At 46.4% G+C, this 22,549-nt stretch overlaps 1 protein-coding gene across 3 annotated transcripts in view; it reads left to right on the top strand.

Annotated features, from left to right (window-relative positions):
• SMOX (spermine oxidase) overlaps positions 1-22,549 on the top strand; it is a 61,501-nt gene that overhangs the window by 5,710 nt on the left and 33,242 nt on the right. Inside the window, exon 1 of one of the 3 annotated variants that reach the window (XM_030450450.1) lies at positions 3,723-3,945. The exons of the other annotated variants lie outside the window; for them this stretch is intronic. The gene's annotated coding sequence lies outside the window, so the exon portion shown is untranslated. Of the gene's footprint in view, positions 1-3,722; positions 3,946-22,549 lie in introns of those variants that run through there. 3 annotated transcript variants of the gene reach the window in all.

The raw sequence follows: 22,549 nt of genomic DNA, 5'->3' as shown, positions 1-22,549 counted from the left end.
GGAGCAGGACCCAAAATCACCATCTGAGGGCCCTTATGGTAATGATTCCTGGGTTAGAAAATCAGAACTTTCCCTGATTTCTAAGCTCCATATTTTAGGTTTGCTTCTGAGTTATGTTTTAACTCAGCAGGGTCCTGCTTGCTGTGGATGCCTCAAAGATTTGGAGATGTGCCCCACTTCTGGAGGGGTCCTGCATGCTGCTTATTTTTCATCTCCTCTCCTGATCTTTTTCTGCCTGACAGATCTAGGAATGGGGCATTATGCTGGTCCAGAGGATATTTCCTTAATGGCCTTAAATCCTTATTTTACTTGGCAGGGAAAAAAACCCAACAGGGTCAATCTGCCCAATAAACCTTCTTGATGAGACCTCAAACAGCCTCAAACCCAGAAATAAAACTTAATAAAGTGCCCAGGTACACATTCCTCATACCCACCATGAGCTCTCCTGATTAGTTTCCTAAAATTCCTTCCCCACTGGAACTTGGGTGAGTTGGAGGATGTGAGACCTGAATTAGTTCTCTCCATCCCTGAGACATCTTGCTAGTGCAAAACACCCAACAACCCTTCCAGACAAAAACCTTTCAGGCAATAAGACCCTTTTTTTGCTTTATAATGATGAGTATGTCTGTGGCTTGCAGCTCCTGGCAGTCTTCTCAGGTGTGTTGAACCAGGAGATCTTTCTTCCTAGCTTCTGGGTTACACTTTCTGGACATCTATCACTGTTTATTTCATTCATAAGCGTGGGGTTCATGGGGTTTTCCCAGGAAAGATGCTCTATTTACCTTGCAAGCCAGCTGCTTGCAGGCCACAAGCTAAGAAAAAAAGTGTCAGGAGCACAAAAAAGTGCTTCTTTTAGGATTTCATCAGCTTCCTTTGGAACTACTCTCCAAGTATGGCACCTATCTTGGTCCTATCTGTCAATTTCTCTTTCTTAATGCATGGAACATTGTATTAAACATGTGCTTGCAATGCATTTTAGTTTTATTTTCCCCTAGGTAATTGCATTTCTGTGTCCCCTCTTGCAAGCATGCCCAGGGCTTTGAGCTGGCTGGGCTCTGTTGCCAAATTTAAACTGGAGAAAGAGGGTAGAGCCCAGGGGACCCCAGCTACTCCCAGCTTTCTAGATTTAGCTCAGCTCCTTCAAGCTGCAGCCAAGCGAGCTGAGAGCTAGTGCAGTCCTGGAGCAAGGTTGTTTATTTGCTGGGGAGGAAATAGAAGTGCCATTCAGTAGGAATTGGCTCACCAGCTTTCCCAGCTGCTGGATGACTAGAATCTCTCATGGGTCAGCTTCTCTGTGGGAACAGGCAGCACTGATCTGTTCTTCTCCATGCAAGACGAGAGGGCAGGGTCTCAAGTTGTGCCAGGGGAGGTTTAGGTTGGAGATGAGAAAGAATTTCTTTCTGGAGAGGGTGATCAGGCATTGGAATGGGCTGCCCAGGGAAGTAGTGGATTCTCTGTCCCTGGAGGTATTTCAAAGGAGCCTGGATGTGGCACTGAGTGCCATGGGCTGGGAATTGCAGTGGGAGTGGATCAAGGGTTGGACTTGATGATCTCTGAGGTCCCTTCCAACCCAGCCAATTCTATGATTCCATGGCTCTTCTTTGCCTCCAGACAGACACAGCCTTGATTAGAGGCAGCCCCAGGGTCAGGTATTGCTCTGTGGGATGCTGAGGGCTACGAGCAGGAAATCCTGGCTTCCTCTCAGTCTCCTCCATATAGGGAGCTCCAAGCTGGACCATAAAACTGACCCTATTTCCTCCTCACCTCAGGTTCTGTCAGGTCTGGTGGGAAAGGCTTCTCTTTCCAGCCAACGTAACCAACCCTCTTCTAATTCATCTTTCCTGATGTAACTGGTTAAAAGAGGGATATTGCCCATTTCCCTGAAGCCCTTTAATTTGCAAAGTTCTGCCTCCATTTCTAAGCTTGACAGACCCTATGGTGAGGCTGGGGGAGCTGCCTCTTCTCTCTTGGCACCCCAGCATGGTGCTCACCAGGGACAGTGCTGTCTGGCTTCTTTGGATGGGGACAACCATCCTTATGGCTTGCAGTCTCAGAAACCACATTTCAAGCAGTGTGTGTGACCATAAGATGTCTGTTGTCCTACACAGGTTGTCAAATAATACTGTGGCTTCAGCATCTGGATGCTTTGGGGTGCCTTGAAGATATTGGTTGTAGTGGTACCAGCTGCAATAAAAGGCAGTTAGGAGAACACACAGTCTGGAAAAAAAACCAAAAATCAAACCCCGTATATATGAAATGGAAAAGTTTTCAGAGTTGTTATTTAATATCTGGTTGAAGCTGGGAAACCTGAGCCCTGTGTTATTCTTGCTGTTTTCTCCAGATGTTTTGGCTGAGCAACCTCACCCCAGCCGTGCAGGTGTGAACCTCCAGCAGGCAGCTGAACATGTTTTATAAAACCTTAAAATGCTCGAAGGCAATTTGCAGACACAGCTGTTTTCATCCAAGGCACTGTCTTTTCCTCCAGACAGCCAAAAAAGCAGTTTCAGACAGGGCGTAATGGTCAGGCTGGGAGAAGTGGATCTGAGTGTTTCAGCTTCACTATAGTGGATCCTTTACCCTGTGCCTTACACGGTGTTCATTCCTGGTTGCAAACTTTATTCAGAAAGAGGCTATAAGTTAAAAAATCATGCAGTTTGCAGGTCTGCTGCTTGGAGACAAGACTTTCAACCTCCAACTGCATGAAACTGAGAAGCTGGCAGAGCCTGGTCCCCTCTGCTTTAGGACTCTGAATGCCGTCTCCTGGCTTGCACAATATAATGGTTTTTGGTTTTTTTGTTTTGTTTTGTTTTGTTTTGTTTCCCTCTACCTTCACAAGTTTGCATGGTGGAGGCTCTGCAGCCTGACACCAGCCAGAGTGGTGTGTCTGAGGGGTACTGCTGGGGTGTGCAATATTGTCCACTCCAGGACTGGTCCTGAAGAAGGAGATGGAGGTTTATTAACCCTTGGGCTTTGCCTTTTGATGGGTTGGGTTTGAGGTTTCTTAGGATTATAGAATTACAGAATGGTTTGGGTTGGAAGGGTCCTTAAAGGTCATCTCATTCCAACCCCTCTGCCATGGGCAGGGACACCTCCCACCAGCCCAGGCTGCTCCAAGCCCCATCCAACCTGGGCTTCAAAATTCCAAGGATGGGGCAGCCACAGCTTCTCTGGGCAACCTGGGCCAGGGGCTCAGCACCCTCAGAGCAAAGAGTTTTTCCCCAAGATCTCCTCTCTGTCTCCCCCCGTGGGAACCACTGAGCGCCAGAATGGTTTGGGTTGGAAAATGATCCAGTTCCAACCCTCTGCCATGGGCAGGGACACCTCCCACCAGCCCAGGGTGCTCCAAGCCCCATCCAACCTTCAACACTGCCAGGGATGGGGCAGCCACAGCTTGTGGGGGCAACCAGGAGCTCAGCACCCTCACAGCAAATAATTCCTTCCTAAAAACAAACCTAAATCTCCCCTCTTCCAGTTTCAAGCCATTTCCTCTCATCCCATCACCCCATACCCTTGTCCTAAGTCCCTCCCCAGCTTTCCTGCAGCCCTTTCCATCACTGGAAGGTTCTCTGAGGTCTCCCTGGAGCCTTCTCCAGGCTGAACAACCCCAATCCTCATCCCGGCTCCACGGGCAGACACCGGGCAGACACCCCACCCCCCCAAGCCCTCCCTTCCCCAAACCGCACCGAGGCGGCTGGGGGGGGGGAGCAGCGGGCGGAGAAGAGGAGGAGGAGGAGGCGGGGGGATCCTTGAGGCGGATCGGGGGCGGTCCGAAGGGGAGTGCTGCTGGAAAACAGGACGGCGCTGGTTCTGGGCCCGCAGTCCCTGCAGCCGCCGCCGCAGCAGAAGCAGCGCCGGGAGCCGCCAGCAGCGGGGAGGGGAGCGAGGCGCTGAGGGGAGCCCGGGCGGGCGGCGAGACCCCGTCCTCTCCGGCCACCGCAGAGAGAGGTACGGGGCAGGGAGGGAGGAAAGAGGAGAAAGAGAAGAAAGAGGAGGCCCTTTCCTTGCCTGCCTGCCCGCCCGCCCGGGGGTCTCTTCCCTTCAGGGCGGGCCCATGGCTCCCCGGCCCTTTCGCCCTCCCCTCGGCACCTGCTCTCCCTTCTCTTCCCGGGGAGCTCGGCGACCGCCTCAGCCGTGGCGAGCCCGGTTCTCCCCCTCCTCTTAACACGGCCCGGGAGGGATTTCCAAGCCGGTGATGGGAGAGGGTGGGTGCCATGAGGGGGGGACCTGTGTGATGCACCCGGGGACACAGCATCGCCTCAGCCCCCCCCTTTCCCCTCCCGGGACCCCCCACCCGGAGCACGAGTGGAGTGCGGGGAGGTTGCGGGTGGGGGGGTTTCCCCTTGCCCGGGTGTTTAGGGAGGGGTAAGAGGGACACGACCACCGCCCCAGCCAACAGCAGAGACCCCGGTGGTGTGTGGCATCACGTTGGGGTTTTTTTGTTTTTTTAAATTTTATTTTGGTTTTTTTGTGTGTTGGGTTTTTTTTTTTGTTTGTTTTTTTATTTGTTGGGGGTTTTAGGGGTTTTTTTGGTGTTTTTCCCTCTCTCCTCTATGTCAGCATCGCCGCCTTTGCGTCCGCTCCACTTCAGGCGATGCGATGCAGAATAATAAAGGTTAAGCAGGGAAATCACCATAATCCGGTGTGTCTGAGGTGAGGCGGGGTGAAAATCCCGAGCTGTGAAGAACCTGCGGTTCCTTCGCGTTCTGGTGTTTTCTTGTTTACACAAAAGCTGTTACAATAACTCTTGGCACTTCCCCATCTCGCCTTTGCCGTCAAACCCATTGACTTCTGCAGGATTGCTCCGGCTTTTAAAACGCTCTGGTGGATGAGGGATTAGCCTTGGACACGCGAAATCTACAAAGCCAATTGCCAGGTCCCGAGCCTGACCTCAAACCAAAGCTTTTTAACAATTTGCATCCTCTGCCTTCAGGAATAGAGCTGCTCCCCTTGAGCCTCGCTCTCTGACCACCCTTTAAAACCCCTTGGGTGGTGCCTGGGGATGCTGTCACAAACCCAGTGCCAGGGCCAGCTGGAATTGTCCTGACAGATGAGATGTAAACACAAGCTTTACAGAAAAGTGAAACCATATGTATGGGATAATGCCTGTCCCCTCTACACAAACCCAGCTCGGTCCAGAGCTCTGTCCTGAACTCACCCCGTTAATCCACTTTTCCCTTAGCCTGGTACAACACGGTCCTGTTCCTGGAGTTACCAGACAGGTTTAGTGGAGGACAAGAAATCAGCCTAGGAGCTTTTTTTTCTGCCTGTTTTGCAAGAATTCGGTGTGTTTTCAGTCTTTTACAAAGGTTGCTTTATTGACTTACTGATAACATTTTGCTTTCCTCGGGCCTTTTCCCTTTCCATACTGTTAGCCCAGCACTTCCTAATCTTTTATGGCACTGCTGTGGAACAGATGTACAGTGTTTTTTCAGTGAGTAGCAAGGTCTGTAGTTTCAGCTGGCTTTGTCTCTAAAGAAGACAAGTGCTGTCTGTCCCTTGTCCCCTCACTTTGGAGTAGGGAGCTGGACTAGGAAACAGACTGGGATGGCTACTAAGCTGGCAAAAAACCCCAATGATCTGACTCGGTGCCTGGATCCAATGTAATAACTACTCAAATGTCTACCTGGGCATCTCTGGGTTTTTTAGGAGCAACTAGCTGGTAGTTTAGTTAAACTTTATGTGGAAATCAGCTGTGGAGGTCTGGGTCTTCAGGTCCCCAAAATGATAGCTGATGTTGGGCAGTGTGGTTGTTCATCCTTCTCAGTCCTTTGGCTTGATGGAGCAGCTGCTCTTGAGGTGTTCCATTTTGTGCCATGATTTCTTGAAATGCTGGAGTGTGTGGCTTGAAGACCACAAAAATCCCTCCATGTGTCCTGAGAGCCCCTGTCCTCAGCTCTGCTGTTCCTGGGTAGCCCTTTCTGATTTTCACTTGAAGGGCTTTCTCTCTGCTATGTCTTCTCCACCAAAATTCATGCTGTCACAAGCAGGATGTCTCTGAAGGAGTTTTTTTCCTGGGATGGAGGAATCTCAGTTGTTTTGGTGCAGATGGAGGGGTTGGAAAGCTCTGTCAGATTGCTGACATTCCTCACAAGAAGGAGATTTAAAGGTGTGTGGGCTCCCTACAGACCTTTTTGGTCTAAAAGATGTGATGGTCTCCACCTTAGCCTTAGATTCAGATTTTTTGCAACTCTCCATCCCCAAAAGATAGAGGACTTGTGCCCACTTGTGCCTCAGAAGCTTGGAGGGGCATTTCTGCCCAGTGAGAGGGTTTTCTGTGACTGTCATCCCACAGTAATCTCCTCTAACAAAACCTACAGTTTTCCAGCTAATTTCTTGCTGGCCCAAATGAGGGTCTAAGGAGCATGGCAGTGCTGACTTACGAAGTATGGGGACCTACTTACTTTGGCTGACTGGGTTATATGAGAAAGAAATACAAACTTTTTTCTCTGTGCCTTTGAAAAATATTAAATACAGCCTGTTGTATTTCACAAATCTGTTGTCTCCTCTCTGTGACTGTAATTAACAGACCAGAAAATGGAAAAATGTAGAAATACCCTTTCCCAGTGGCCACAAACATTAGACCTCTCCAGAAGTTAATGAAGTCAACCCTGTGGAAATTAAAGAACTGATTTATTTTAGCTCTGTTGGTGAGCTAAAATGTTGTCTCAAGAGTAGTGAATAATAAATTAAAGAGGTAGAAAGATTGCCTCTTGGAAATGGAGTGAAGAATGGATTTGAACTCTTCCTTCTCAAGAAAGCATCCAAACCAACTCACTTAAGGATCTGTCCTGCTCTGCTTGAGTCCAAAAATGAAAATCTTGTCCAGCAATGATGTTGAAGAGGGCTTTGAGGTTCAGATCCTCTTGCAGACCAAACATTCTAGCCCATCACTGGTGAGGGCATAGAGGCATAAGTGTAAAAACCCTGAACACAACCAATTCCATGAGTTATAGACTCCTGAGGAGTGACCTTTTAACAAGTGGTATCACAACACATCATGGTGTTTCCTCAAGCTGAAAATTGAGGGAACCTGTAAAGTTTCAGCCACCTGCCCAGTTTTCCTCAGCTCTTGTTGGTGTCTTGATGTGTCCAAGTGTCCCATACTCCATGCACAGTAACAACACCCCTACAGTTTATAGTACCATGGAAATTGAGTGCAAGTCTTTGCTTTTTTTTTCTTTTTCTTTTAAATCTGGTGTTTCTGTGGTTTCTTTTTATTTTAAGAAAAGCTTCCAGAAATACCGTGGGTGGGAATATGAACTGCTTTGAAAATAAAACCTGGTTTATTTCCATGTGGCACCTGGAGGGCATGATGATGTGGTGCAGGTGTTTCACTTGATGTGTGGCTCTGCTCTTTGTAAGAACCCCAGCTGGAGGTCCTGTGCTTGTGTCTGTCTACAGGTGTGAACATATTTTAGGGAGCCTGGGGGGTTTTGCTCCTCCTTGTACCTTCTGAGAGGCCACTGCAATTTGTTATAAAGCCTCTTGAGGTTAAAGCTGACACATAAAACCATTTTAAGTAGGGTAGCATCAGCTGGTGTTGCAGTGGCACTGTTCTTTGGTTATGGAAGGATGGTGCTCTTTTATGGGGTTTATGGCACTGTCCTTCACCTTCACTTGCACAGAGTGAGCCCATCACATCACCAGAATACACAGCATGTTTTTTATTCACTGGGGGGGGGGAAGAAAAGGCTTTGAGAACCAGAACCAGCACCTGTGTGGGACCCAAGGGTAGGGAGTGCAGACTGGTGGTGAGGGTTCAACCAGCAGCCCTGAGCTGCCCATCCTGGCTGTGGATAACACAGCATTTGGGGTTTTTTACAACAAAGCTGTTCACAGGCTGAACTTGCCAACAGAATGACACAGACCTTTGCTTTTGGGAGCTGGATGCACTGGGGACCTTTTCTTCTGGAGATCTTTAAACGTTTTGGGTTAGTAAAAAAGTGATGCTGAGTTTTAATCATGTCCTTGGTTGTAAGTACAGTTTTGTTTGTTTGTTGGCTTTTTTTACCACTAGAATTTTTTGTTTTGTTGCATCTTGTGGCCAGGGACATGAGGCTGTAGGATGAATGTAGCAGGGAATGTTTTGGCATTTCTGAGTTGCTCTGAAGGGGGTGAGATAAGCTCCTCAGCAGGAATATCATGCTGGAGCCCTGCTGGTTGCACTGGAGTTTGATCCTTCAGAGTAGTTCTCTGCTACCAAGCCATCCTTTAAGCTTTTCTGCAAGTCTCAGTAAAACAAGACAGCTATTGTTGGTGCTCCCAGATAACTCCAAGTGATGGAGCTTGCTGGGTCTGAGGGAACCTGAGTTTGCAGCCCTGGAGTAGTGATTTACACAGAGCTTTGGTTGTCAAACATTCCTGCTTCCAAGCTATTTTCCACTCTCCAGGCTATTATCACCCTCTGAGACCACGTTTATCTGGTGTCTGAGAATAGGAGGAAGGAGGGGAGAGAGCTGGAGGCTGAGGATCAGATGGGTGACAGAATGGAGGACACAGTAAGGGGGGCAGAGCCTCAGCTCTGGGGAGCCCAAAGAGCTGAGCTGATGTAAATACAAGACCATTTCAGCTTGGGGTGAATCTTGGATTTTGGTCACTTGCATTTCTTTTATCCACTAGGTCTTGAAAGGGCTACAAAGTTTTTGTAGTAGCTTGAAAAAGTCATTAAAATAAATTATTATATATATATATTTTTTTACCTGCTGAGATCAAAGGCAGGAACTACCTTTTAAGAAAAAAGAAAACATTTGTTTTCCTGGCTGATGAAGTAGAGAGCTAAATGAAGGTAAATAATTTCTAAAGAATGGATAGTTATTTATTCATTTCTGTATAATGCCAGATTTCTTTCTTAAGTGTGTGTCCTCTAGATGTAGCTGAGGGGCATTTAACAGTGGAGGGTGCTGGCAATCTTGGAATAGCTGCAATATTGGACAGGATAGGATGATGTTTGCACACTTTGAAGAGAGAGAAAAAAAAATAAAGTAAAGCTCTTTGATTTGGATCATTTCTGCTGTGAAATACCTACACTACTGTAGGTAGTGTATCCAGAAAATATCTTGTGCAAAGCCAAGCAGGTGATCCTGGCTTATCCCTCATCTGGGAATTGCATAGGAAAAAAGTTTCTTTTTCTTTCAAAGGGCTCTGTTCAATTTTAATTCATTTTGCAGGGCAGGTGGGGTATGGATTTTCTCCCAGAGTTTGCAGAGGTGGAACATTGAAGCGTGCTAACCTAGTGACTCTCCTGGCCAGACAGACATTTAGTCTGAAACTGAATTTAAAATTGCTCTGTCCCGTGGGCATGCATGTTCCAGGATGTAGGTGTAACCTCCTGCTTTGATCTCCAACCTTCTAACAGGATTTTCTTTTTTGGAATCAGTTGCAGTTGTGATCCCAGAGGACTCTGCCAGGAAGGCGTGCAGCATGAGGGTGCTTGGTAATCTTTTGGTTCCACTCCCAAAAATCACAGACCCTTTTTGGACAGTCTGGCTTGCTGGAAGGAGCATTGTTTTGCAAGACAGTGAAACTGCATTAGGATATTTTCACTGTGTATCTCCAGCTCCTTGTTTCCTCTCTTGCATAACTCTTCTCCACCCCCATCAGGGCACACACAGTCTTTTGAGTCAACTTGCAGAAAATTAAAAGCCCTCCTTCTAGTGAAAGGCTTGGTCCTATTCTTCTGGATGCTCTGGTGTGACTGTGGGCTGGAGATCTTGATCAGGGAGCCCCATGCTCCTGGCAGCAGATTACTTATTTTTATAGGGTTATTTTTCAGCTGGATCCAATCCCTGCCTCATCCTGTGACTGCTGCTGTCAGCACCACATGGACAGTCAGAACTGCCCTTCTTAAGGACAGGGTGAACTTAGGTCTGGGTTTCCTGGGATTGCAAAACTGGCCTTTGGGATTTGCTGGGGGGTCCTCACAAACAGAGGGATGGACACAGGAGTGGGGGTTTCTGCCTCAGAACACTTCTGTCATCTTGCTCACTGAGTGCTTCCACAACTTGAGAGCTTGGGAGCTTTACAGGACTGAGCTCAGGAGATGAGGAGGGCACTGATTGAAGCCAAAACCCCTAAAAGCCCTTTGGCTGCTGAAGGTGAGATAAAGGTTAGTCCTGTGGGGCTTTCAGTTTACACTCTGCTGCTTGGGTGGTTTGATCCTAGAGAACACTGTGTGCCATTAATTAATGCTTGCAGAAGCTTCCAGTAATGTAGCAGACCAAATGAAATGTCCCTTTTATAGTCCTGGGGAGCTCACACCATTGCCCCAGTTATACAATAGCATCTGCTGCCTCTCTGGGGACTTCAAAGAGAACTTGACAAAGGGCTGGATGTGACAACAGGCTTTAGACTCAAGCACTGGGTCATTCCCCCTTTTTTGTCCTCCTTTGGGAATCTGGGATCTTTGGGGTTCCTGCATAGCCCAAGGTTAGGAAGGGATCCAAGCTTTGGATGAGAGCACCACATAAAATCAGCTTTTTTTTCAAGACCTGGCTGCCAGGGGCAAGCACTGGAGGTTGCAGATCTTGTGGATGATCAGAAGGTTGCTTGAAGGTGATTGCTGCTTGATTGTTGTAATTTTAGCAAAATTATTCAAATGGTTTTCATGTGATGGAGTCGGGTACCTGAGGGCTGCTTGTCCATCTGGGTGAAGAGAGTTTGAGTCTTGCTTCTTCCAGCTGGACAGATGTCCACATAGCACAGAAACTCAAGTTTGCATTCACTGATGTGCACTATAATAGTGTCTATTTTGTCAGATCCTAGGGGATTCATTTTCCAGAATATTCAGAGAGAGGGGGCAGTTTCCTTTTAGCTGTGTGTAAATGCTTCACTTTGTAGAATGCTTAATTTTTTTGGAAAAAAAAAATCAAAACAAACTGAGAACAACTTGCCTGTGTGTGTTGTTGCAGGGATTTTATCTACATTTATTAACACCTCTTATACCTTTCAGTGGGACAGAATAGAAAGTATGCATGCAAGGTATTTCTGCAGACAAAGAGCCTTTGTCTGTAAAGAAGCTAAAAACCCAAATCAAGGCTGGTTTGGACAGGTCTGAAACAACTCTTGGCATCAACTCATGTTTATTGTGGTGGGAAAAGCAGCTGGGGAGGAGCAGTCTTGATTTGGTTTGTCTGAACTATCAGGACATGTCTTCTTTGAATTCCTTACAGGTTTCTTCCAGTGCTTTTGAATGATACCTTGTACAGTGTGACTTTCCAGTTCCTCTTGTTCTGTTTCAAATGGCAGTGAAAGCTCCAGTGTTTTCTTACTGGGTTTTTTTTTTCCCCTAATTACAGATACAGGGATCTGCAGTCATGTGGAAGGTATTTTATTGACAGCTTTTGAGTCTGAAGTACTTGTTATCACTGAACATGTGTAGAGTGACATAGTCTGCCGGGCAAAATCCCTTGTTCAGGGGTTTTCAGGATGGTTTCTGAGAACTGAAAAGCAATTTAGGTCACGTAGGATGTCTGGAGCTCTCTGGTCTCACCTCCTGCTCCAAGCAGGGCCAGAATTGAAGGTAGGTTTCTTGTAAACTTTTCTGATGGAGTCACTGACCTTTTCCAGTCAAGTGTGACAGATTGATGCCATGCTTCCTGCTCTCAGGGTGAGGAGTATTTTCCTCTTCTCTGATCACAATTTCCCTTGCTCCAACTTATGCCCATTGCTTCTTGTCCTTTTGTTCATGAGAAGAGTTTGGCTCCATCTTCTTCATGGAGAGAAGACAGAGAGAAGACAGAAATTAGATCCCCCACCAACAGCCATTTCTTCTCCAAGTTAAACCAGCCCCATTTTCTCATTTTCTTCTCTTACATCATGTTTTCCAGCCACCAGACTTGGTCAGTGTCTTGTCAGCTCTATCACCCAGGGCTCCTGATGCAACCTCCTTGGTGCTGAGAAGAGCTTTTTCCACAAGCTCTTGACCCTCACTGACTTGTGTCACTACAGAGTCACACTACTGATTCCTTGTCATCTTCTTGCCCACCAGGACCCCCACCCAGGTGCTTTTCTGTAGAGCTTCTCCCTAACCAGTCTGTCTCCAGTTTGTGCTGACAATGGGTAATTTTTGGCTGGGGTGCAGGGTTCTTTCTTTGTATTTCTCAACTTCATGAGGTTTCCTGCATCCTGTTCTTCCAGCTTGCTGCTCAGACCTGCCCTCCAGTCTATCAGCTCCTCACCCCAGCATGGGGATGTCTCTGAACTTGCTGAAGGATCTCTCCATCCTGTCATTAATGAAGACATCCAGCAGTGGGAACATCAGAAGTGGCTCTTTGTTGAGGTCCACCATTCATACAGGTCTGCCAGGTCAGGCTCCAGTCTGTTGATTTGCTGCCTTTCGAGCAAAATTTGAAATTCCACCCACCTGGTGTATCCCCCCATTCATGGGGACAGGCTGAGTGTCTCTGGGATGCCCACTCTTCAAAAAATCCCTGCTTCAAACCCATGAAAAAACTGTGTTCAGGCTGACTTCTTGCTTTTCTTCTGGGGGAAGTGTGCTGGAAGAAGAGGTTTGTGAAGTCAAATCACCTGGGGTTCTACAAAATAGTTTCTGGTCTCTTTTTCTATGTTGATAAGACCACAGACTCGTGTTCTTTCTGTCCATATTGATGGCCATTAGCTTGGTTTTAAACTGAGATTACAGCCAGAGTGTTAAACTCAGAAGAGCTAAAACCCCATAATTTTTCCTGCTGGGTGTAGGAAGAAGGAGCCTTTCCTCAGGATGTGTCCTGCCTGCTTGCCTGGGCTGGTTTGTTCCTAGGAACATGTCTGGTTTAAATGGGTCCAGCTTAATCTCATGTCTGGTGGGTTTTTGTTTTGTTTTGTTTTGTTTTTTAATTTTAGGTTCTCCACAAGATGCTTTCCAGTCTGTTCTTATAAAAAGCTGCCCAGCAGTGAGCAGCTAAGAGTGGAACTTTGCAAGGTGCTTTCCCTGGCTGAGGTTTGCCTGGATGGAGCTGTGGGATGTTGCTGAACCTTGCAATGGTCCCACGACCTTCAGAGCCTTTTCTGAAGCCTTGATGTGTAGGAAATTGCTCCCCATTTTTTTTGCATTTGTTCCTGTAACTTCCCTTTCTGAAGTATTTCCTCTTGTTGATGTTGGACCAGTGTGGCAGGATAATTTGGGAATCTAAACCTTCACACTGAAGTGCTTGCACATCCTCCCAGCTGAATCATCTGCTGCCTTTATGGGCATCCATTCCAGTCTGTCATCCAGATCAGTAATGAAGATATTGCACAGCTCTTATGCCTGGCTTTCCAGTGCCTTCCCAATTAGATAACAACCCCCTGATAATTATGCTCTGAGAACTGTGCTGTCAGGCTCATTTTATGGTGATTACATCTCATCGATGTTTTCTTAGTTGGATCTTCTGGGCACGTCATCTGGAGCAGTGTCAGAGCTAATGAAGATTGCATTTCTGGATATCCTTAACACAGCTGCCCAGACATACATTTTTTTTTTCCTGCTGATGCATAGATCCTTTGTTGTTCCATGGATATCTGAAGCTAGCAGGGACCTTAAAGGTGAGGAGAGCTGCCTTTGTCCACACTGAAAGCTTAAATGTGCAAACCATGCCATTTATTTTTATCAGAACTTTCTGCCATATGGCAGCTCCAGCAGATCAAGAGGAAACAAATGTGATGTGTTTATGGGGCCCAAACAAAATTAAACAATTACCTGCATCCAGTCTTCAGAGCAGCCTTTGAACAAATCCCAGCCTTTTTTTCTGCAGGGGCTGGAAAAATAAGGAACGTGTCTAATCTGGAGCAGGTATCAGGCAAGAGTTATCTGTGCCTACGTGCTGTTACTCAGATCTTGTTAGCTCCCTAATGGGATAACAGGCAGTACACAGCTACATAAGTGTATTAAGCTTGATCTGCTTTGGAACAAGGAGGGGAAGGTGTGGTTGGTGACAAATGGACAGGAGAAGCTGCACGGAGGAGTGGTGGCAAAAATCTGGTCCTGTGTCCCCATCCCTCCATTTCCAGGAGCTTTCTGTGGCAGAGCCTGAAGCATTTATATTAATATTTGATTCCCAAAGTTGCACAAATGCCCGTGTTAGCCAGGCATTTTCACTTTTAAAAGCACTGGTTTTCTAGCACTTTGATCCCCTTTCATTCCTCTGTGTGTGATGTGGGGATTTGGCATCAAGTTCCTGGTCCTAAAGCTTGTTTCTAGCACATGAAGAAGATGCAGAGCAGACAGCATCAGAAATCTTGCATGGCCAGTTCCATACATGGAAGAGACAGGCTGTTAGGTTATGAAAATACTCTTTTTTAATTATTATTTTTAATTTTTTTTTATTTTTTAGGAGGTGCAGTTAATTCATTTGCCCATTTAAAAACATTTGGAGTGGACTGACCCTTTTTAAAGGCATAATGAAAGCCAAGGCAGACTCTTCCAGAGGATGAGTGTTTCTCCTTTCCCAGCAGTTAGCTTGTTTATTGAGAGCCATGGGAATAGGAGCACATTTCACCACTTGTCACCACCTATTATATTCTCAGGAGAAGTGATCTGCAAGGGAGGTTTCTGGGTACAAAAGACACATCTGCCCAAGGGACATTTCACTCAAGGTAATGGGAAAGTGCCCACATGAAACATGTCCAGATTTTTCCTGGGTCCCCTTAGGGTCATTGGAGGATTTGGACAAGAAGATGATGCTGAGGTCAAGTTTTGGCTCTGTATTTTGGGTGAATTTCTTAGGGCTTTGCATTTATGGCCTGCTTACCTCACCTGAAAAATATCTTCAAGCTTGTCATGTTGTCCAGCAGAAAAGACAGTAGCAGACCTCTTCATCTTTAAGTCTCTTAAGCAGAAGTACCTTGTGGTTTATTTATAGGGGAAGTTTGGAGGATTCTCTGGAGCTTTCTGTCCTGATCTCTCTGGGTTTTTTAGGGTTAAGGCTCAGGCACTTGACCATGTGAGGAAACTATCCCCCTGTAAAGTGGGGTGTGAATTTAAAGCATGCTGACTTGCCCATAGAAAATCTTATTAAATAACAAAACCCCTAAATCATTTTTATTTCAGACAAAGGGAAAAGACTGCAGGGGAACTGGTTTGGTCCATTTCAGTGTAGACAAACTCCCAAACCACCAATTTATTTTGGATCAGCTCGAGAAGAGCTGTTGAATACAGAAGAGTTTTTATAGTTATCCACACCTGATTTAGTTCCTGGATTTAAAAGCTTGGTCAGCAGGGGGAATGGTATTTTTTCCAAAGGGTGATTGACATCTCAGCATCTAAATTACTACAACAGGCTCTGGAGAGTGTCTGTCCTTGTTGGTTGGTGGCCATAGGTGACTGTTCCTTCCTGTGGCATCCTGCCTGGGTCAGGTTTCAGCTTGAGACATGGAGCAGAGATGGATGAGAGTGGTTTGTGATGCCCCCCACCAAAGATGAGCTGATGGGTGCATGATTTCTGTAATGATATTTGCTAAAAATCCCTGCTCTCCCATCCCTGTCTGCTGTGTCTTGAGTCAACTCCCATACTCAGTCATCACCTTGGGGGCTGGCTAGGTTTCCACCTGTGCTTATTAAAGGGTGAAGAATGCTCTGACAAATGCAGCTGATAAAGAAATTCAGAAAGAAATGTGGATATCAAATTGTCAGTGAGTTATTTTTCCTTCAGCTGGAAAAAACTGGTGGCATAGGTTTTTTTCCTCCTCCTGTGTGGGCAATCAATACCCAGACATGCCCAGGTTGGTTTTCAAACCCAAGATAACCATGGGGGTCCTTTCTGGCCATGGGTTATTGCAGATCAACCCCACACCCAGTGACTTGTGACTCAAAAGCAGAGCATCTCCTTGGTTGGTCACTGGTGTAAAAACTATTTCAGAGCCTCAACCAGATGTGGAGTGCTGGGTGTTTTCAAGAGCACAAGGAGGTGAGATTTGTGGTGGGGCTTAGTTCCAGGAGAGGGTTCATTCTGTGGTTTGGCTGAACATGGATGGGTTTTCCTTGTCCAGGGATGCTTGCAGAGTGCAGGTGTCATTCCAGGTCTTCATTAGGGTCCTTGGGCACTAATTTCAGTTTCCTGAGCCCAAGTCCTAGAACATCTTATGATGGGATGATCAAGGCATTGAGTGTGCCAGGCAGTCCTTTGGAAAGATGTGTAGAGAGCCCTGTGTCTCTCAGAAAGAGTGGCCTGTGTTTCAGAAAGGGACATTGTGACCCAGGAGAACAAGTCTCAAATCACATGTCCCCCAGCAAGTCCTGTCCTTTGGGTAGGAAGCCTGGCTGGAGAATGTTAATTGAGTCCCTTTTTAAATGAAGGAGGCTTTGCTTCCTTCCCAAGTTTTCAAAACAAATTTTCCAAATACAGAGCCTACGTTTCATTCAAGTGTAAATCCTTTCTCTTTAACCTGGAAGTTATCCCAGAAAAAAAGTCCATCCATTCAGGGCCGGGCAGATCCTTGGGGTTGCAGCGGAAAGAAAGCTGAGGATCCAACAGTCCAAACAGGAAAGGAATTAAGAAAGAACTTTGCTCAGTGAGCAGAGCTCTCATTTCAGCTTAAATGCTCGTCCTACAAACTCCACTTTATACCTCTTTTGCTTTTGAAGCATGGCACAATAGCTGAAGTGTCTGCTAAATTTAGAAGTGACAATTCTCTTCTTGCTGACCTGCCAGCCTCTCTCTTGGCTGCACAGATTTCAGCATCTACTTATGGGATGGATCCAAGCAGGGATTTGAAACTAACTGGCTTGTTGCCTCTTCTGCTCTCCACGTAGCTTGGTCCTGCTGGGTATCAAAATTTCTTTCCTTTTCATTGGGGGGCATTACTCAAACTGCTTTTTTTTGGCACAGCTCAATGCTACATAGGATGGAGCTGCACCACTGAGAGGGTAAAGCAGGATGTGCTGAGTACAATGAGCTCCCATTTAAATGTGCTGAAATGGTGCTGTATTTTTAGGAGCTTATGGGCAGGGTTGTCATTCATTTACCCCCACTCAGATGGGAAAGCTGTGGAAGAATAGATAAATCACAAGTGTCCCAATTCCTGGTTTCTACTCCTTGCAGCATGAGAAGTCTTCTTGCTCTGTGAAAAATATATGATTTTTCTTTTTTTTTCCCTTTTTTCCTTTTCTCTTTTTTTTTTCCTTTTTTCCTTTTTTTTTTTTTTTCCTTCAACCTGTGCTATTTAATTTCTTGCTTTCTGAGCAATGTTTTATCTTCATTCTGTGAAGCTGCTTGAGACAGCATTTCCTGAAGAGGAGCAATGTGAAATAAACTTCCCTTTGTTTCAGTAAAATGTCTTGAGGGTCACGGAGAAGAAATGTTTTTGAGTTCAGGGGTGTCAGGAGGACTGAAAGGCTCCTTGCAGAAGTGATAACCCAGTGTGAATGTGCATCCTGTGGCACTCCAGGCTGCAGTTCCCTGCAGGACACTCTGGAACCTCAAAGCACAAGAAGTCACCTGGAGGCTGTTGGAGTCTCCAGACAGAATTTGGCCCTTGTGCATTGCTTTGAAGTTTGCAACAAGGTGGAAACAAAGCCAAAGTGCTTTCCATCACTTTCCCACCCTTATGGCCTTTGAGGAGCTGTTCCTGCTCTTTTTTTTTCTTTTCCTGCTCTTTTGGGGTGCCTAAAACCACTTAGCAGGGTGAGTTACTTCTGTTCCATTGCAGCAGAAGAGATGTAAGATGGTTTTTTTTTTTGGTTGCAGTCACCCATTTCCACAAGATATCTCTAGGTGACCTGAATGCAGACAGAGTTTAGTTAGGAGAAGATCTTGTGCTTTTGTGTTGAAACCTCTCCTGTTGTCCTCTGCAAAGCTCCACACCTCAGGCAGCATGGGGAAACCCCTGATCTTCTTCAAGGGAAGCTTCTAGTGAGTAGAAATCTCAAAAAAGCCCATCTGCCAGCTGTGGCCCAGGCTTCATCATGATTTAAGGACATGCTTTTGGCTCCAGGTGAGCTGGCAAGGTGCACTGGCAACTCAGAAAGCCAACTGTGCACTGGTCTGCATCAAAAGAATCCTGGCCAGCAGGTCAAGGGGGGGGGATTCTTCTCCTCTGTCCTGCAGTGCTTGGGTCCAGTTCTGGAGCCTTTGGTGTAAGAAGGATTTGGAGATGTTGGAGTCAGTTCAGAGGAGGCCATAAAGATGATCCAAGAGTTGGAGCAGCTCTGCTCTGAAGCCAGGCTGAGAGAGTTGGGGGTGTTCAGCCTGGAGAAGGCTCCAGGGAGACCTCGGAGCACCTTCCAGTGATGGAAAAGGCTGCAGGGAAGCTGGGGAGGGACTTGGGACAAGGGCCTGGAGGGATGGGATGAAGGGGAAGGGTTTAAGCTGAAAGAGAAGAGATTTAGATTTGACGTTAGGAAGAAATTGTTTGGTGTGAGGGTGCTGAGCCCCTGGTTGCCCCCAGAAGCTGTGGCTGCCCCATCCCTGGCAGTGTTGAAAGTTGGATGGGGCTTGAAGCACCCTGGGCTGGTGGGAGGTGTCCGTGCCCATGGCAGGGGGTTGGAACTGGATCATTTTCCAACCCAAACCCATGGGATTCCCATTTTATGTTCCAGCAAATCAGGAGCTCAGGAGAAGTCCTTACAATACAGCTCCACATGGAATCATAGAATCACTTGTGTTGGAAAGGACCCCTGAGATCATCAAGTCTTACCCTTAAACCTTGGTTCCCAGCCCATGGCACTCAGTGCCACATCCAGGCTCTTCTTGAAAATCTCCAGACACCGAGAATCCACCCCCTCCCTGGGCAGCCCATTCCAATGTCTGATCACCCTCTCTGTAAGGAATTTCTTCCTAATATCCAACCTAACCCTCCTCTGGCATAGCTTAAGCCCATGGCCTCTTGTCTGACTGATGGAGAAGAGCCCAACCCCCCCTGGCTTCAACCTCCTTTCAAGGAGTTGTAGAGAGTGATGAGGTCTCCCCTGAGCCTCCTCTTTTTCCTGGAGTCATGTCCAGTCTGTTCCAGTCAATCCAGTTGCTGTGGAAGCAAATCCACGTGGTGTTCAGCTTTTCTAATTCTCACTTCCCAGTGTTTCTGTTGCATTCAGTGGTTTACCCTGTGGCTTTCCTGGTTAAAGGTGTGGTAACTGGGCTGGGATGGCCTAAAGTCAAAGCTTCAGTGTGGGTGTGTCTTCCAACCAGAGCAAAAATGATGCTATTTAGGGAGCTGTGCTGCTATTTCAGGGCAGTTTGTTAGGTCTGGGTTCTGAGAAGTGGTGAAGAAAAATAATTGCTGTTGGGCTAACATGTCTCATATGGTGTGTCCTGAAATGATCCTCATGTACACATGGAGCTGGAACCACTACTGAGCCTCTCTGCTGGCAGATTCATTCCCTGTCTCACCCTCCTATTACAGGGGATGGGAGAAGAAGAAAAGATTCCTGTTGAAGCTTTCCTCCCAAGCTTGCTGCAATCAATTTAAAACCCCAAACCACAGAGAATTCCCAAATGTAATATGGACACCAGTGTTTATTTGCCTGAGACCCCATTGTGTTCTGAGTTGTGCAAACACGGGCAAGTTTCCCATTTATTTGGGGCTGGTTTGATCAATTAAATTTCCCAAACAATTGGAGAGAGAGAAGGAGGGTAGTGAAGAGAAGATCTCAGGAAACCTGTCTGCAGTTTTATTCTGATCCATTAAACTGGTGTAGTTTATAGACTCCTTTTTTCCTTGTAGTTTGTTGTCTGTCTCTCCTTTTTTTGTTTTATTTTTTATTTTTATTTTATTTTTACAGCCCTGAAACACCAAGCTTTGCTTTCACAAGGAGCTTAGCAACTTCAGATATCTCCCAATACTGAATGTGATGGAAGAGATGGCAATAAGGGGAAAGATTCTCCCCATGGGGGCAGCAGTTTGGGTCTGCTTGTTGCCTCTCCATACTTGATGGATGCTGGATCATGATGTCTCAGGCAGGAATATGGCATTCACTACACCAGGATGGATACCACTCTGGTGTCCCTGTTCTTTACAGCTTGTGATGCAGGAGGTGGGTGTCCTGGCAGTGTAGTCTGACCTTGGTGATGGAGTAGACGGATGCTGTGGGGTATAGTTTATAACCTCCTTTTTTTCCTTGCAGTTTACTGTCTCTCCATTTTTTTTCTTTTTTTTTTTTTTAATTTTTACAACCTTGAAACACCAAGCTTTGCTTTCACAAGGAGCTTAGCAACTTCAGATATCTCCCAATACTGAATGTGATGGATCATGATGCCTCAGGCAGGAATATGGCATTCACTACACCAGTTGGATACCACTCTGGTGTCCCTGTTCTTTACAGCTTGTGATGCAGGAGATGGGTGTCCTGGCAGTGTAGTCTGACCTTGGTGATGGAGTAGATGGATGCTGTGGGGTACCCTCTGGGTAGGTGAGCCCTGGTACCTATCTCTGCAGTCTTCCAAAATACAGGGGTTGCTGATGTCCCAGCTGCAGCATCTGCTTGTTCTGTCTTTGGGGGATTTGTAGAGCTGATGCTTTCCTGGATTTACTCCTCTGTTGTGCAAGGAAGATGCTGAGGCTGTGCTTTTTGCTGCTGCTGCTGTGAAATTCCTTTTAATTGTGTCCTGTGGAATACTGTAGCCTCTGGCAGATGAAACACACTGGTACAGCACTGGGATCTTACCAGCAGAGGTTCCCTAACCCTGTGTGACCAGAGAAGCTGCAATCAAAAGAGACATAGAAAGAGGAGGAAACATAGAGACATAGAAAGAGGAGACATAAACCTCCAGGAGTGCCCTTGAAAGCCCAACCAGTAAGACCACAGCTGCCTCATCTTCCCATCACAGGTTCTTGAAAGTCCTTTGATTTGCTTCTCAGCCCATTTCTTTGAGAATCACTTGGGGATGGGGGCAGCCTTTCTACCACTTCCATGGGAGCTTCTGATACTGAAGGAAATCATCTGGTCCTTCATTTCATCCCCATGCTGTGAACCAGGATCCTGTGAACCCACTGGCCAAGCTGTCAGAGGGACTATTGAAAACTAATTCAAGATAACCTCCTCCTTTCCTTTCCCTGCTCCTCCTTTCCCTGCCTTGTTCCCAGCATCTCAGAGCTGGCTGAGCCTGCTGGATTCTCACGGTGCCCTCCAGCCAGAGGAACATGCTTGAGAATTAGCCACAGGCCAGCCAATTATTTTGATTTATTTTGTTTTCCCTCGGATGAGAAGGTTTTTCAAAACACATAATAGTGCATTTTGTTGGTGAGTTTTAAATGGCATGATTCATCCCCTGTGTTCTTGGCATGATGTTCCTTGGTTTATTTTTTTTGGATATCCTGGCAGTTCTTTCAGTGCCAAGCACTGTATGGAAATGCCCTGTGGCAGACAACCTGCTCTACCCATATGTTAAATTTAAAAAACAAAACAAACCAAAACAGAGCAACTCATAATAGGAAGTCTTTACACTGCATGCCAAGATGCTTGGGGCTTGTTAAATATATTCTACTTGTCAACAACTGCCCAATTTAAAAAGTAGCCTTGGTGTGAATCAGCTTTGAACAAGTTCATTTGACTCCAGGGATATTTGCAGGCATTAAAACAAGTTGCATCACAGTGGTAAAAATGTACAAATGTACAGTGGCTTCCTGATCAAAAGCACCATCCACTGCTTTTTATTTTTTTTAGTCTCCTCTGAACATTCAAAATCACAGAGATTTTCCCAGTGAGAAAGTTTCTGGTGAGCAGAGGGGGAGGTTTTCTGGGTCAAGTGTTTCTGGAAGCCCTTGGAACACTTGCAGCAGTGGCTGCAAAGTGAACTTTGGTGGGGAGGGTTTAACAAACCAAACCAAACCAAACCAAACCAAACCAAACCAAACCAAACCAAACCAAACCAAACCAAACCAAACCATCCTGATGCTGCTTTGCCTGCAGTCAGTATTGTTCACTGGGCTTCTCTGGCTGCAGCAGCAGATTCCTCACTGGTGTATAAATCATGAATGACACTTGGGTGCTCCTCAGCAGGTTCATTTGGAGTCAGCACTCTGGCAGCTGTTTACAAACCCAGCTTTGCTCCCTCTTTGCTGCCTTCTTGTCCCAAATTGTCAGCCCAGCCTCCTGCCCTGCCAGCTCTGCCCATCATCTCTCAGAGGGGATGCTGGTTCCTGGGTGATGGTTCCAGGAGCTGGTGGCTTGGGGCAATGCTTCCTGGCTCTCCCTTGTCTTGAAAAAGGAATTTTAACAGCTGCTGTTTTGCCCACATTTCTCCATGGGCTGCTGCTCTGATCACTCAGAGATTTGGGAAGGGATTAGTTATATCTTTTCTTGCAGTGCAGCTTCTGGGAAGCTGCTGAGAAAATTGGGCAGCAAAGGAGGTGCCTCTAAGCTAGCAGATCCTCTCACAGAACCTTTTCCACCAGCTTTGCTGATGGAGACATAATTATAAAACCTTAGATCTGACAGCTTATTCTCTCTGTCTCTCCCATGTTTTTTTCTGGATGATGGTGCAAAGGGAACAGCTGCCTTGGATCAACCTTAGAAAAAGTGTTGCTGGTTAGAATGTTTTGTTGTTGTTGAAGAACTTAAACATTTCTGCTGCTTTTTCTAGGCAAGCAGGGTAGGACCCCAGAGTGGTGCTGTGGTTGGAGCCTGCAGAAAGTTTTG

This window comes from Calypte anna, chromosome 4B, assembly GCF_003957555.1.
Source record: "Calypte anna isolate BGI_N300 chromosome 4B, bCalAnn1_v1.p, whole genome shotgun sequence".
Taxonomy (NCBI): domain Eukaryota; kingdom Metazoa; phylum Chordata; class Aves; order Apodiformes; family Trochilidae; genus Calypte; species Calypte anna.
This window is presented reverse-complemented; position numbering and strand designations above follow the sequence as displayed.